The sequence below is a fragment of the Saccopteryx leptura genome, chromosome 7 (genome assembly GCF_036850995.1).
Source record: "Saccopteryx leptura isolate mSacLep1 chromosome 7, mSacLep1_pri_phased_curated, whole genome shotgun sequence".
NCBI classification, from domain to species: Eukaryota; Metazoa; Chordata; class Mammalia; order Chiroptera; family Emballonuridae; genus Saccopteryx; species Saccopteryx leptura.
This window is the reverse complement of record NC_089509.1, coordinates 66471677-66482358: the sequence shown is the minus strand read 5'-3', so window position 1 is coordinate 66482358 and position 10682 is coordinate 66471677. Positions and strand designations below refer to the sequence as shown.

General features: G+C 37.8%; 1 non-coding gene across 1 annotated transcript; it reads left to right on the top strand.

Moving 5' to 3' along the window:
- Window positions 1-1855: 1855 nt before the first annotated feature.
- On the top strand, window positions 1856-1984 carry LOC136379250 (small nucleolar RNA SNORA69). The gene has a single exon (XR_010746733.1). It is a non-coding gene; the product is annotated as a small nucleolar RNA SNORA69 (small nucleolar RNA).
- The last annotated feature ends 8698 nt before the right edge of the window (window positions 1985-10682 follow it).

Sequence of the window (10682 nt, the reverse complement as noted above, 5' to 3'; positions counted from 1 at the left end):
AACAATGAAACATCAGAAAACGAGCTCAAAAAAACAATCCCTTTCATGATTGCAACAACAACAACAATAAAATACCTAGGAATAAACACAACAAAGAATGTAAAAGATCTATATAATGAAAACTACAAAGCATTGTTAAGGGAAATCAAAAAAAGATGTAATGAAATGGAAAAATATTCCTTGTTCTTGGATAGAAAGAATAAATAGTGTCAAAATGACTAATTTACCCAAAGCGATATACAAATTTAATGCAATTCCCATTAAAATTCCAATGTCACTTTTTAAAGAAATGGAACAAAAAATCATCAGGTTTATATGGAACTATAAAAAACCCCAAATAGCCAGAGCAATCCTAAGGAAAAAGAACAAAGCTGGGGGTATTACAATACCTGACTTCAAATTATATTATAGAGCCACAATAATCAAAACAGCATGGTATTGGCAGAAAAATAGATTCTCAGACCAATAGAACAGAATAGAAAGCCCAGAAAAAAACCCCACGTTTATGGTCAAATAATTTTTTTTTTTTTTTACAGAGACAGAGACAGAGTCAGAGAGAGGAATAGATAGGGACAGACAGGAACGAAGAGAGATGAGAAGCATTAGTCATCAATTTTTCACTGTGACACCTTAGTTGTTCATTGATTGTTTTCTCATATGTGCCTTGACCATGGGTCTTCAGCAGACTGAGTAACCCCTTGCTAGAGCCAGCAACCTTGGGTGCAAGCTGGTGAGCTTTGCTCAAACCAGATGAGCCCGCACTCAAGCTGGCGACCTCGGAGTCTCGAACCTGGGACCTCTGCATCCCAGTCTGATGCTCCATCCACTGCACCACCACCTGGTCAGGCACTGGTCAAATAATTTTTGATAAAGGAGCCAACAACACACAATGAAGAAAAGAAAGCCTCTTCAACAAATGATGCTGGGAAATCTGGAAAACCACATGCAAAAGGATGAAACTCGACTACAGTTTGTCCCCTTATACTAAAATTAATTCAAAATGGATCAAAGACCTAAATATAAGACCTGAAACAATAAATTACATGGATGAAAACATAGGTACTAAACTCATGGACCTTAGTTACAAAGAACACTTTATGAATTTGACTCCAAAGGCAAGGGAAGTAAAGGCAAAGATAAATGAATGGGACCACATCAGACTAAGAAGCTTTTGCACAGCAAGAGAAACTGACAACAAAATAAACAAACAGCCAACTAAATGGGAGATGATATTTTCAAACAACAGCACAGATAAGGGCCTAATATCCAAAATATACAAAGAACTCATAAAACTCAACAACAAACAAGCAACAATCCAATAAAAAAATGGGAAGAGGACATGAACAGACACTTCTCCCAGGAAGAAATACAAATGGCCAACAGATATATGAAAAGATGCACATCTTCATTAGCTATTAGAGAAATGCAAATCAAAACTACAGTAAGATACCACCTCACGCCTGTTAGATTAGCTATTATCAACAAGACAGGTAATAACAAGTATTGGAGAGGCTGTGGAGAAAAAGAAACCCTCATCCACTGTTGGTGAGAATGTAAAGTAGTACAACCATTATGGAAGAAAGTATGGTGGTTCCTCAAAAAATTAAAAATAGAACTACCATATGACCCAGCAACCCCTCTACTGGGAATATACCCCCATAACTCAAAAACACTGGTACTTAAAGACACATGCAGCCCCATGTTCATTGCAGCATTGTTCACAGTGGCCAAGACATAGAAACAACCAGAAAGCCCTTCAATAGATGATTGGATAAAGAAGATGTGATATATATATATATATATATACACACACACACTATGGCATACTACTCAGCCATAAGAAATGATGACATTGAAAGCAAGTTGCAATTACAGTGCTTCATTTTGTGGAAGTATTGCCATTTATCCTGCTGAAAGAAAACCGTGTTTGTTTTTTATTTTGCCTTAATGCAGGTAAAATCATGACAGACTAACATGGAAATTAGGTAATAAAAAAATAAAATAAAATAAAACGAATTGATGACATTGAATCATTTACAACAATATGGATGGACCTTGATAACATTATACTGAGTGAAATAAGTAAATCAGAAAAAACTAAGAACTATATGATTTTATACATAGGTGGGACATAAAAATGAGACTCAGGGACATGGACAAGAGTGTGGTGATTACCGGGTGTGGGGAGAAAAAGGGAGGGGGTGGGGGGAGAGGAGGGGCACAAAGAAAACCAGATAGAAGGTGATGGAAGACTATATGACTTTGGGTGATGGGTTCGTTACATAATCAAATGTCAAAATAACCTGGAGATGTTTTCTATGAACCTAGGTACCCTGAATGATTAATGTCACCTCATTAAAATTTTTTAAAAAAAGAATTGGACAACCTGAGAGAAATGGATAAATTTTTAGAAAAATACAATCTTCCAAAACTGAATCATGAAGAATTAGAAAATCTGAATCGACCAATTACAACTAATGAAATCGAAGCAGCAATCAAAAAACTATCAGCAAAAAAAATTCCTGGATCAGACTACTTTGCCGGTGAATTTTATCAAATACTCAAAGAACATCTATCCTTCTCAAATGATTCCAAAAAATTCAAGAGGAGGGAAGACTTTTAAGTTCTTTTTATGAGGCCAGAATTGCTTTAATTCCAAAATCAGACAGAGACACTACAAAAAAAGAAAATTATAGGCCATAATCCCTGATGATCATAGTAATATAAAGTTCAAAAGATTTTGACCATTATCTATTTGTTCTTCTACTAAAGAAACAAATTGTATAGCAGAAAGAATTACACTGGCCTATTGTCAATCTGGCTAAATCATATATCAACTTTATGATTTCAGGAAAGTTTCATTTAAAAAAATAATCTCTGAGTCTTAATTATCTAAAATTTAAAATGGGGCTGATAATATATACTTAGCTAAATAATAACCATTCAAGCTCAAGAAATATTTGTTTTCATTTCATGCATACCCTTAAACTCTTGACCAATTTTAAATGCTCCATTTTCCAGATAGTGGACATGCATTGCACGAAACCCTGTGTTATCATTTGAATCAGTGAGTTATTTCCTTGTTAATCATGCTAAAGAAGTAAACAGATACTTTCCCTCTAGGAATTTTTGTTATGTTTTGTATCTTGTAATACTTAACATTTAGACAGCTATTGCAGTATAAATCTAGAGTTTGTGTGAATTTAGAGCCCCAATTCACTTGAGCTTGTTAAATCTGTGCCTTAACAGCTTTTGCAGAGCAGGAACACATGACTGAGCTGTATGCCTTCCCTGTGTGCATATTTGTCTTCTTTCCTTGTTTTTTGAGTTAGTCCTTTTAATTTTTTTAAGACAACAGTATGTTTGCATTTGGCCTAGCTCAGTTATAATAAATTCTTGCTCTATTCCAAAATAGATTTTCTTAAGCTGCCTTATAAAGGTCCTGTATCTTGTCAAATTTACTATTTAAATATTTGGATTTTTCTTTTTACTTTTTTATGGTTTATCTTCCTTCCAGATTTTTCTGATGATTGCATCCTGACCCTCCAAAGCTCTAATTTGCATGCCCCCAATAACTTTATAGTTATCTGTTGTAATAGTCCATTACAGTGCCTGGAGTCTTTATAAATAGTTCCCTGTAGCAAAGCATATCTATAAACTTTTTACAAGAAGGGTAAGTCAACATGTTTAAACAGGCTGCCTCAGAAAGGACCAGTGTAATTTAGGGTAGAATAAAAATACTGCTACCTGAAGTATTTTCTCATCCCACTAAAACTATGGCTTGGCTTCAGTGCTCAATGACTGATTTTGTTCAGGTAACAAACACAGGAGGAGGAAAACATTTTCAGGCATTCTTCTGGAACTGATAATCCATTTCTTTTTGCATCTTTACATGAGTATAAATAACTCTGGACATTATCTCTTGAAATGTCTTTTCAAGTTCCCTTGACCTTGGTCAAATTACATTAGGTAAGTCACCTCTGTGTCTCAGTTTCCTCATCTGTAAATGAGAATGATACTAACAATCTCTTTCCTAAGGTCATTGTGAGGATTGGATGAGTTTATTAATAAGAAGTATTTAGAGTAATCCTGGCTCTCAGCAGGCACTCAGCAAGTGTTAGTTATCATTTTCACTCCCTCTACAGCCTATCCAGTGCCTTTCTCATCTCTTCCACAACCTATCAAGCTAAGAGGACAAAGGAAGATGAAGAATCCAAACCAAGAAGGGAAGGTCAGTCCTGTTCTTGGGTTGACTACCACCTTTGGGTCTTTTCTTTCAGTCTGTTTAACCACATGTAACTGCTGTCCATTTCTATCCTGTGCCCTGCTACCCCATGGACTTCCCATATATCGCCTGAACCTTACTTCAGTGAACAAGATCACAAATAAAACATGCTAATTTCACTTTCTAATTTATTATCACTCACACAGGAACTAAGCAAAAAATTAGGAGGAATTAGAGCTAAAAGAAAGTAAGGTTGAATGCATAAGGATAATAAGTGAAAAAATGCTTTCCTGTATCAATTTACAATGTTCACTACCCTCTATCCCTGTTTTAGTTATAACCATGGGAATAGCTAAGTAGTTTATGAAAAAGTCAAATAGATGTTCTGGCTCCATGGATGAGATTATGTTCTGGTCATTAAGGGGAGCAGCACACTACTCCCAGCTGCAACTGACATAAATTTAAAAAATTATTTCCCTAGATCTAACCTATTCAATAAATACATATTGAATACTCACACTGAGATATAAAATAATAAACAAAATGCAATAATTTGCCTTCAGGTAGTTCATGTTCTAGTAGGAAAAATAAGCTAAATGTGAAAATATAAGGCAGAAAATATTAAGTGCTATAGGCAACACATAAATAAAAATCTCTCAGGCAAAATCTGAAACCTGTAGTCAGCTCCCATGAATCTACCATGGAATTTTTTTTTTTTTTTTTTTTGCCTCAGAATCTCTACTGAAATAACTACTTCACCCTCAGATAAAAGATAACTAAGTGCCTGGTCTGAGCAAGGCCTTGTCCTGGGTTCTATGTTAGATGCAAAGGTTAACAGGTGACCTATAATCTTGTCAGGAATGTAAGACATACATACATACAATCATATAAAAAGCTGAATGTTACAAGGAACATGGGAAGAGAGAAGAGAGTATTTCTAATCAGATCCAGAGAAATGACAAGTGTGTTTCCCTAGTCTCAGCCCACTTTCAGGTCTCATGTAGTCTACTGCAATCCCTCTTTAATGCTCTAATTGCTTCTACTCTTTCCTCTGGCAGTGTCCCCTTCCTCACACTGTGGCTAGAATGATTTTAAAATGTAAATAACAAATTGTGGTTATTCCTTGTCTATGGCCTTTAAAGGCCTGCTGTTGCCCAAGAAGTCCAACCCAGACACCTTTTCATGGTCCACAGAGTCGTGGGCTCCCTGGGCCCTACCCACTTCTGTGTACGCAACTCAGACCACTTGTACACTTCACTGTGTCTGTGCTGGCTCCTTGCTGGTCCTTGGCCTTTTCATGCATGTTCCCTTGTCGACATCTTTATACTTGTAGTTCTCTTTTCCTAGGACTCTCTCTTCATACTCTAATCGTAGGCTGTACCTGGATTCTAACCTTGACTCTTGAGAACCCCCCTCGCCTCTAGCCTGGTCATGAGTGGCTGCCAGTGTTTCTTCTTATACCTCAGTCATTGGCTTGATATTCTTCCGGCTTTTCAGGTGCTTTGGGGCTGAACTTTTCCTTTACTATACTTATAAGAGATCTCAGAATAGTCTTCTTAAGTCTCTTATTGAGGGCAAAGTAGTCACATGTACCATTGCAGTGTTTTTAGATAATGTCTTAGTCAAGGTGTCCTGACATAAGGTTTAGGTATGAAACTTATGTTCTACTTTCAATGCTGTCACTCATTAGCTGTGTGGCCTCAATCAAATTATTTAACCTTTGTCTTTGTATCTCCATAGGTCATAACTTCCTTCCTTTATTCTTCCATCTCTTTATCCCATGTGTACTTACTGAGGGCCTACTCTATGCATGGTACCGTGCGAGGCCCAAGGGTTAAGCTGTGATTAAGACACCTACCATTGCCTGACCTGTGGTGGTGCAGTGGATAAAGCGTCAACCTGGAAATGCTGAGGTCGCCGGTTCGAAACCCTGGGCTTGCCTGGTCAAGGCACATATGGGAGTTGATGCTTCCAGCTCCTCCCCACCTTCTCTCTCTGTCTCTCTCTCCTCTCTTGTCTCCCTCTCTGTCTCTCTCTCTCCCTTTCTCTCTCCTCTCTAAAATGAATAAATAAAATTAAAAAAAAAAAGACACCTACCATTTATGCTTTCAGGAGCAAATTTGACCACAGGAGACAAATACTGAACATTTTTATCCCATATGCTGATGGAATAACAATCTCCCTCCCAGGCCACGAACTGGGTAAATCCTCTGGATAGGAGAGAGAGTAAGTTTTTCCAGATTCTATTACAGAGACCAATAGAAAAGAGCAACCTTCCTAGGAACTTAAACTGGCTGAAGGTCCAGGGAAAACTGTCATTTCAAAGCTTCTCACAGTTGGTTATTTTCCTTGTTTCTTTGTTTTTCCTAAAGATGGCTTTTTATTGGAAAAGCATGATAATGGTTCCATCTTTTTGTGTACATCTCATGAACTGATAAGCTTGGGAGCCTGCTCTAAAACCAAGAGAGTGAATGAAAGAAATGTGCAGTCTATCTGTGCACATCATCTCCACTGGGAAGGTGGTAAACTGTACAAAGTTAGATTTAGGGAAAGGTTTTATTCCTTAGTATGGATTTAAGCTAAGTCTATAAGAGTTACGGTTCTCCCCTGGAGGAGTGAGTGAGGTGTGTGTGTGTGTGTGTGTGTGTGTGTGTGTGTGTGTGTGTGTGTGAAGTATTCCAAAAGGAAAGAGATTTCAAAAGGAAAGAGAAAAGTGGAAATTCTGTTCAGGTTAGCTACCTTGAAATGAATATCCCTCTCCAGGTGGCTTCATAGAATGACTGCATGGTGTTATTTCAGACATAACTCAGATTTGAAGAAACATTCCACTGGTTTGTATGCCTTAGCTAAATCTTAAGATAAGAGAGGCAAGAATTATAAGGCAAGATCAGCACTTCTGAGTAAGAAATTGAACAAATAAATCAAATTTTACCCCAGGATAGTCTGAACAGATCTTACTCTCTCAGGTGTAGAAGGCAAACCTCAACACTGGAAAATCATATTAGAAATTACGGTTCCCCATAAGGAAAATCTATGTGAAATTTGTTCTCTCAAACTTTCATAATGGTAATATTTCACCCATAGTTTCAATGTTTTTCTCCTGTACTATAATTTCCTCTGGTATTCCCTAAATCTTCAGTAAAATGAGTTACCCACCGACAGCCTTTTGTTAGTAGGATTGCGGGTAATTAGGTTAAAGGTCAATAAAAAGAATGGTGGCCTTTTTTTCATCACCTCCTGCTGAGCTAGCAGCAAGTACTGAAGTATTCCACAGTGGGAGGCCAGACACTGTTGAGAGCAGAAAAGAGGAACCCTTGATGTGGAAAGTCAATGCCAAATGAGTGGATTCAAAATAGCCAGTAGCCAAGTACTCTTTTTTTCCCCAAATACACCAGAGGAAGGAAATTCTCAAAGGAGTGAAATGACATTTAGGATACAAGCAAAAACACAAAATTACAATTGTGATAGGTTATCCCAGGGAAAGCCCAGGGTACTAAGAGAGCAAGGAATGAAGAAACTAACTTAATTCTCAAAGGTATGAAGACTAAGTAGGATTTATCAAGTTGAAGAAGAGCACCCCTCAGAAGAAGAGCAGGCTAAAAGCCGAAGGGTGTTCAAAAATCTAAAAAAAACCCCAAGTGGCCACACTAGTCACTCTGAGACAGGACAAGGCTGGTGAAGCTGGTGGGGATCAGGTCATACAAGGACTTGTAGGACAACCTTACAATGTTGAATTTTTAAAATATTTTTTCATAGTTCACAATAGGAAATGCAGTTGAAGTAATCTCTCTAAATAGCAGAACAGAGGTTTTGATACTGAAGCTGTATGTATAGAATAACATAAGAAGTAGGAAAATTTTATACTGTTTCATCTGGAAGCATAAATCTACAAAAAATACAATTCTGAAGAGTAGTCAAACACCTATCAGGGTCTGACAAGTCAAATGGACAGAAACCAAATAAAGATATCTAATATCTGTTCAATATAATTCATAAAAATGAACAATTAATAGATTTATTGTATTTTGTACCCTACTGAAAGTGGAACTTTTCACAAGCACAAGACATATTAATTTTTTTAAAATAATAAAATGTTGAATTCTATCCTAATGCAAGAAGCTTGAACATTCCCTCTAGGTTTCTAAGCCTTAAGTGCCATTAACAATGGGAAGTAGTGAATTAGCATTGTGGCTTGCAATAAAAGAAAGCATAGTCCTTTGAGTGGCCAGAAAGAAGCTCACTGGAGCATGTACACTCTGTGAAGGATCATGAAGGATTGATATAGAATTTATAAGCCAAGAGAATGAATGAAACAGAGTTTCTAGACACAAAGAAAGAGAACACTCATAGTCTAAAAGATGGCAATGATCACTGTTTTCATAACAAGAAGAAGCTAAGTCTACCTATAAGGAGCAACTCATAATCCCTTTTATGTCTACTTGCAACATATCTCAATTATAATAATTTGCTTTTCAATGACATATGTAATTAAATATTTTTTAAGACAAAATGAGGTTTGATTTTGACAACTACATTTCAGGATAATTTCTACCTTTATTGTCCAACCAGTGAAATTTCTTCAATAGTAAAGATTTACTCATTAATCTAAAATAATTGTTTCAAGGAATGAGGGTTAGATATTTTCTTTCTTAACTATGTCTAAAACATATGAATATATTTACAATTAAGAAAGAATCATAATTCCTGATTTCTTGCCTACTCATCCTAGATTAATGGACCACCTATAGTTCTTAAGAGTAATTTAAAGTGCTGTTTGTCAAGTTAAAACTTTTGTTCTAGAGCACATTTATTCAGGAAAACAATTCTCTTAGATGGATGTTTAGAGCTTCAAGAGATATAAAAGTAACTGTAAGTTCTTTAATTAATGATGGATGCATAATTGCATACAGCAAGACAGGTGGTTCCAGGACCAAGAGTTAACCAGCACGAGGCCCTCAGCAAGGACGTGGATGCTCACCACCCTTCTCTGTTCAACCAGACACAGTATGTCAGATGCATGGTAGCAAGGTGGTGAAAGCAGCCCCCAGTGTCACATACAGAAACATCGGCATCTATATAGAACAGAAAAAAACTTTCTTTTTAGAAAAAACAGTTTTTAAAATTTTTTCCATTGATGTGAGAGAGAGAGAAAGGAGGGGTTTAGGGAAAGGAGGAAAGAGGGAGATGGAGAGAGGGAGAGAAGGAGAGGAGGAGGGAAGGAGGGGGGAGAGGAAACAAGGAAGAGAGAGAGAGGGAGAGGCAGAGAGAGAGAGAAACGAAGAAAGACAAAAGTATCAACTCATTGTTCCACTTAGTTGTCCCATTTAGTTGTTCACTCATTGGTTGCTTCCCATTTTTGCCCTGACCAGGGATTGAACCTATGACCTCAGTGGACCAGGACAATGCTCTATCCACTGAGCCACCTGGACAGGGCCAAAAAACTTTCTTGTTTAAACTCTCTTTTTACTAGGAAGCAAAAGTCTTCCCAAAAACTCTCTAATGAGTCTTTCCCTCATTGGCTATATCTAGGTGATATGTAAATGTATAAATAAAATAGTCATTACAAAAATAACTAGGATTAAAATGGTTTTCAAGATAATCAAGATTTACGCCCCATGGTGTTATAAGTTACATCTTTCCTGAGAAGAGGGGAAGGTGAATGCTGGAACAAAACTGAAAATCTCTTAGATGGGAAAAGAAAAGGAGACAAGATAGGGAAGAGAAAGGGGCAGAAAAAGGTAATTCTGAAATTAGAGGTTCTGTTTAAAGAGGTGAAAGCAGGCCCTGGCTGGCTGGCTCAGCTGTAGTGCATCTGCCTGGCGTGTGGAAATCCCAGTTCAATTTCCAGTCAGGGCACACAGGAGAAGCACCCATCTGCTTCTTCACCTTCCCCCTCTCCATCCTCTCTATCTCTCTCTTCCCCTCCCGCAGCCAAGGCTCCATTGGAGCAAAGTTGGCCCAAGTGCAGAAGACGGCTCCATGGCCTCCACCTCAGGCGCTAGAATGGCTCCAGCCCGCAAAAGAGTGATGACCCAGATGGGCAGAGCAGCGCCCCCTGGTGGGCCTGCCAGGTGGATCCTGGTCAGGCGCATGCAGGAGTCTGTCTGACTGCCTCCCCACTTCTAACTTAGAAAAAAAAAATTAAAAAGATTAAAAAAGAGAGGTGAAAGCATAGTGTAGGAAACTGAACAGGAGGGTGCTCTGTATCTCTCTAGGCCTAAATGAGTTAGAAGAGAGGGTGATCACTAAAACCCAGAAGGAGGTTACGTTGATAGCCCTTCCCCATCATTGAGGTTCCCCATTGGCCAACCTCCCCCGGAATCCAAAAGGCAAAAGAGTTCATCCTTGCCACAGTCTCCAGAGGCAGATTGAAGGGAATGGTGCAATGTTCATTTGCAGGGTCAAATCTAGCATAATCAATACAACCATTGATTTAAAATCACTCTCATTTCCATTG